This window comes from Leptinotarsa decemlineata, unplaced genomic scaffold, assembly GCF_025532065.1.
Source record: "Leptinotarsa decemlineata unplaced genomic scaffold, Ldec_3_MD MMD2_P_RNA_scaffold_5, whole genome shotgun sequence".
In the NCBI taxonomy this organism is placed as follows: Eukaryota; Metazoa; Arthropoda; class Insecta; order Coleoptera; family Chrysomelidae; genus Leptinotarsa; species Leptinotarsa decemlineata.
In genome coordinates, this window is record NW_027412532.1 from 3,601,002 (window position 1) to 3,607,001 (window position 6,000).

Below are 6,000 nucleotides of genomic sequence, written 5' to 3' on the forward strand. Positions count from 1 at the left end.
ATATGTGTTCAGGACTGAACCGAAACGGCAATCGACACACTTTATCAAATGCCTCAGAATATAGTAATCTATATCGAAACCCCTATCTGATTTTTATCTTGAACATTAAGAATGTTCGTTATTTTCACTTGGTGATTGAAACACGTTTCGAGGTGTTGAAAATAAAGGTTTGGTGTTGGGACAGAACTCCATTAATATTTCTTACTACACCGAAGGTTCCAAATAACAGTGCATTACAAGCAAAGCATTCAGAATATCTTTTGTTCTAAGTGTTGAAGCTGTTGAATACGTTGAATACCAGGCTTCTTCTTGTGAAATCTCACAATGAAATGTTTTTTGAATATCCATATCATCATGAATAACATATCATTTTATCGGTTTGAAGAAGATAATCAGAATAATCATGCTCCGATTTACAAAGAATAGAGTCTAGACAAATCCCATGATACGAAGCCCCAGAACGTTCTGTACCACTGTGGATATCAAAACACTCTCCGTCATTTAGATTTCAAAGTCAAACAAATCAAACAGTAAATTCGAGTCATTTTCAACGGTGCTTCGGTAATGAATTTCGCCATTGATATAAAGCTAATTCAGTGAACTGTGAAATATTATTTCAAACTGAAAGTACTGTTTTATGCATCTAACTGTAAAAAATTTGACAAACTCAACTTAGCGCATCTAATTTACCTGAAATTTCAACCAAGAGTAATCCACTTCTAAAGCTGCATAGGCCCGCGAAACAAAAATCGTCACGTTTGCAAACAAATAGATTACACGTTTTAACAAATAACTATTGGTTTCGCAACTTTCAGCGATGTTCAACTAACGCGGCAGAAACCTCCTTTCTCCGCTGTAGAAGCACTCGCACTGTCCGACTCAACGTTCACGACTTGCTTGATTCGCTCTTCTTCAATTTGTTGATAGTTGGCGAAGTCTGGTGCCAAACTTTGTTCAAGTTGAACATGACCTAATTGGGTTACCACTAGACACCAATGCTGTGATTTTAGAGCTCATTCGGACGAGGGGTAAATTAACATCGCGCTAATAGTCGACGTTGGAGCTTTTGAACACGATACTACTTGAACCCCTTCCCCATGTAGAATATTTTGTCATAAAATCTCGACCTACGGCAAAAGTACACTTCAAGTGACACTGCTTGACAATGACAAGTTGGAAGGTATTCAATATTGTTTACATTTGGGAATGAAATGATAGTAGGCGAAAGATATTTTTTTACATTATGGTTCGAAATTTGAAGATCTGAACAAAATAAGCGCTGCAGGTTCCGATTCTTGCACCATCCAACGTGCAAGAACAATCTCATTTCACGCGTCGAGTGTTTTTGAAGAAACATAAAGGAAATGGGAATTTTTGAATGTAAACTTGAGAAACTTCCAGTCAGAGAATGCTTTTAAACTATTGAGGAATTTGAATTTTTTCGGTTTTTTTAAGAACAAAACGCAAGCACTGCAGGAGCGACATATAATTGGCCCGACGGTACCGGGTGCGGTGCCGGGGCTGGCCGCTAGTATGTATATATATAGTTGTATGGTGACTGAAGAAAATTTACAGCTCTGTTAGTAAGACAAAGTTCTTTGAACAATAAAACATATTATCATTATTAGTGAATTGGATATTGATAAAAAAAAAATGTTTCCGCCCGGGATCGAACCGGGGACCTTCCGCGTGTTAGGCGGATGTGATAACCACTACACCACGGAAACAGTTGGAAAAACCTTGTGAAAAAAATGTGAACCAGCCACTCTCTGTCAAAGTGTAAAGTGTAACTGAATAATGTATACAAATCGATAATGATACGGAGTTACAAACATTTATTTCCTTTGAAAATTGGCAATTCCTGTTAGCGATGATCTAGGTGTATTTAATTGCAAGTAACTTATGATATAGGTATATCCATTATTGCTCATGAAATCATTGACTATAATTCTATCGTTATTAAATCCATCAAACTTGAACTGATTTTTTATATAGATATCTTACAAATTAATGTATGTATCTTTATACATACAATGATTGTAACTTTTTTTATGTGCCTTTATATGTCTTACTGATGTCACAAAAGTCAATTTGTTTTGATTTGATCGGTTTCTCAGTACAACTCTGTTCTCGATTACTAAACGATCAACGATTGGGTAGATTTGAGGTTATATTCGAATTGGATTGTGAGCGGGTTTGTAATTGGTTTGAACAAAATTACTGCGGGAATTCACAATGCAATCTGAAATTACCTGCAAAAGTTGATCCTTCACTAGTCAGATTCGGACTTCCTCAGTTGGTTTAATTAATTGTACCTTCCCATGTTTGTCATGCATCAAAATTTTCAATAATGTTCTAATAACACCGTTAAAATAACCGATAAAACGTATTGATTGACGAGTTAATATAGGTATAGCCTCATAACACGTCGTAAATGCATTGAGGGCGTCAAAAAAATATACAGTAGGCTAATCCACCAAATGGAAATTCCAATAATGTGATCTAATCAGTGGGTCAGCTCAGCCTGTATAACTGTAACTATTTCTGGTGGAGAAAAAACTGGAGATACTTTAGTTTTCCGAATATATTTGATTATCGCCAAATATATAGGAGTGGAAAGAATCATGACAAACTATCAAGAAAGATATCTTCGCATCTATTTTCCATAATGAGTTTTATCATAGTGAGGTTAGGTCCAAAGTGAGGGGGGCAAGGATTTATCGTGGCTAACACCTATTCACACTCAACCAAATAAATCCAGCTTCTTAGCGAAGCTTAGCTTCGCTTCGAAGCAAAAGCGAATCAAAATGTGATTTATTTTTCATCAATTGGTTATAAAGACAATTATCATTTTCATTATTATTATTATTATTATTATTATTATTATCATTTTATCATTCCTGCCAGTTCGTCGGAGTTCATTAGCAGTCGAGCGAGTTCGTCCTCCTCGACTGGTATCGAATCCGTCTAAGTCTTTCTACGTCGTCTCGTATGGTCTTTTATTCGTCAGTCGAGTTTTGGTCGAGCGTATGGCCCGCCAATGCTCCCCAAACATGTTCGCTTTCTCCTGGTCGATCACACCCTACACAGTACCTTTCTCCACGGTGGGATACAGAGGGTTCTCCTGTAGGTTGAGGTTGGAAAGTTTATCGTTCCACCTCCTGTTGGTGAACTTCTCAATCTAAGCTTCGATTCCAACTGCAATTTGGAATATTCTCCTTGCATATTATCTTTGCGTTTAGTTTTCCGGCCAGAAGTACCTTCTGGCGCACATTAAACAGATTGTCTTAATCGAACGGAGTAAAGTGGTTCGCCGGAGGCAAAACCCCTGAGTTTGTGTCTAAGTTTCGTTTCTGAAGCATTATATCAACCTTGTGCTTGTCAATGGAACTAACAAAGCTTGTTATTAATTCCGTTGACATTGAGCAATTGACCATACATGCCGTCACTAGCATTACGTTACAGGTATTTGCAGTTTAAAAATTGCAAATAAATCTGTATTAAATTCTTTCATAGTTATCTTCGAGAGCTGTAAGTTAGAAGAACTTGAACTGACGCAATTTTTACTGCTTCTGAAATGGATGCACACTTTTTTGTCAACATTGCGACTTCCAATTCCTCAGAGATCTGTGCTGAGATCACTATTGAATAATTATCTACGAAGATTGCGATTAACACAAATTTATATGTATGCCATGTCATTTACTAATGAGTTATTGAATCATTGCTCACTTGCCCAATAAGGAGTAATCACACAATGGTTTTTTTTTCAAAAGTCACAGATAAACAAAATGTATTGATATGTTACGATGACAAGGAAAGACAATGATGTGTCGTCCTATTCAGTAAGTTAATTTCGCACCGTGAAGTTTTCGTAAGGAAAAAACTGAGGAAATTCAAGTTTTCCCAATATACTTGAATAGTTTTGAGTATAAAGGAGGATCCTCCGATTTTCCTTTATACTTTTACTTTGCGTCATGCGAAGTGAATAATGATCTATTGAAAATCCTTTAACTAGCAGAACACATCTAGTGATATATTGTTCTAGTTAATGGAATATATTTACCGTGACTTTAATGTTGTCGTGACGTATATGCTGTGTGAAATGGAAACACCTTCGCAGTTATTGTGTCTCCCCTATTGTGCCACCATGACTACTTTTTCTGAAGAAAGAAAAGGAAACACTCTGATTTTCCGAACATATCTAACTATTTCTAAATATATAGGAATGACACCACGTGGAAAAAATCGTGAAAAACTATTCAGAAAGATATTTTCGAATCTATCTTCGATAATATTTTTTTCCTTCTTTCTGTGTACCCAACTCATGAGACTTGAAGAAGCTATCATCACAATGAATCAAAACAGAAATGACAAAACATTAGGAACATTTCTTCAGTTCGTGCAAGAGATAGCAGACGTAAGTTGTCGAGTGTCAACTTTTCTGAATGCTTATCGTTTTTGGGATACTTGGGAAATCATATCTCACGATATATTACCTGAAACCATTCACGAAAAAAGACGATTTTACCACAAATACAACAAAGTTAATGGAGTCCTCAAAATAATCATTTGGCATTTATCACTGACTTTTATGTTAATATATGGATGTTATAGTTGGTATGCTGACCCTAATACATATTATTTCATCCACTATACTGCTTTGATCGAACAGTACTTTCATTTCGTCAAAGTAACTTTGCTTTGGGAAATATTTAATATCTTGAGTATTCGTTACGATTGCTTGAGAAGCATTATCGAAAATACATACACATACAAATACTTCCATAAGTTGACAGTAAAAAGCAAGGAAAGGTTCTTGCGTAAATAGGGTACCATTCCAGTCTAGATTAGCACACTTTCGATAAAACCTATCATAGTTCGCACTACTATCGATTCTTCCAATCCTAATTTTATTTTTTGGTACCATCTCATGAACAATATTACATTCTATAACCTCATGATCTGAAATCCCTGAGGATGTAACAGAGCATAGAACATTTCCAATGTCAAAATTACTTCATATATAGTATATACAAGATGAGGAATATTTAGTGACTCTAGTGTTTGATTCAACATGCATATTCAAATTAAAAGAATTGAACAAATTTAAGAGTTCTTGAGTGGTACAAGAGTTATTATTTGAGTAGTCTTTATTAAAATCTCCGCACAGGAGTATGTTTGCATGGATGAGCAAATCATTCAATATTATCTCTAAATTAGTTAAAAATAAATTTACATCAGATGTAGGTGATCTGTATAAGCACAAAACATACAAATTGATCGTTTTTAGATAACAAACAGAGCACTCGAATGTTTTTTTCATTAAGGTAATTAAATTTTGCTACATTTTGAGGCCGATATCTGGACAAAGATTCCCCCTCAATTAAGATCATTGTGCCGCCATATCCGGCATTTCGACAAAATTTGGAGAGAGAGGTATAATTCCCTAAGTGGTAGGGCTCACTGTCCTTAAGCCAGTGCTCGGATTATTCTTGTCTTCAAGAAATATTCTTAATTCGTCTGCTTTGCATAGTAAAGATTGGATGTTCAGCAATATTACAGAAATTGCGCATCTGTTTATTCTATTTATTACCTTTCCTGATGTGGATTCTGGATCTCTAAAAAAGATGTATTGGAGCTTTCTTGATTGGAGGCACTTATACCAGGAAGTAGTTGAATAGGTACAATAACAATGTTACTATTTGGTGATGACAGGAAATATATAACTTTTTCCAATATTCTAAATTTACTTCCATTTTGTCTATTATCGATGAGACATCTCATAGAGGTTGAAAAATTGCGTTTTTCGAATCCGTTTATGTATTTCCTCATTTTGTTTATGATAATTTGGTCTATAGGTCTTTTACGTTCAGAGATGAGTAAAAGATTCGTGAATTTTCCAACAGGTAGTATTTGTTTTAAAGCTAAGAGTAAATTTTTGTTATTACTAATGTTGTTAGTATTGAACATTATTATCACATAACCTTTGGCACCATG

General features: G+C 35.2%; 1 protein-coding gene and 1 non-coding gene across 2 annotated transcripts in view; both read right to left on the reverse strand.

The window, feature by feature from the left end:
• The window catches only part of LOC111510998 (progestin and adipoQ receptor family member 3), a 39,143-nt gene extending 37,997 nt beyond the window's left edge, over positions 1-1,146 (reverse strand). Inside the window, exon 1 of the mRNA XM_023166992.2 lies at positions 691-1,146. The gene's annotated coding sequence lies outside the window, so the exon portion shown is untranslated. The remainder of the gene's footprint in view (positions 1-690) is intronic.
• A 508-nt stretch (positions 1,147-1,654) lies between these two features.
• On the reverse strand, positions 1,655-1,727 carry TRNAV-AAC (transfer RNA valine (anticodon AAC)). The gene has a single exon. It is a non-coding gene; the product is annotated as a tRNA-Val (tRNA).
• Positions 1,728-6,000: the final 4,273 nt, after the last annotated feature.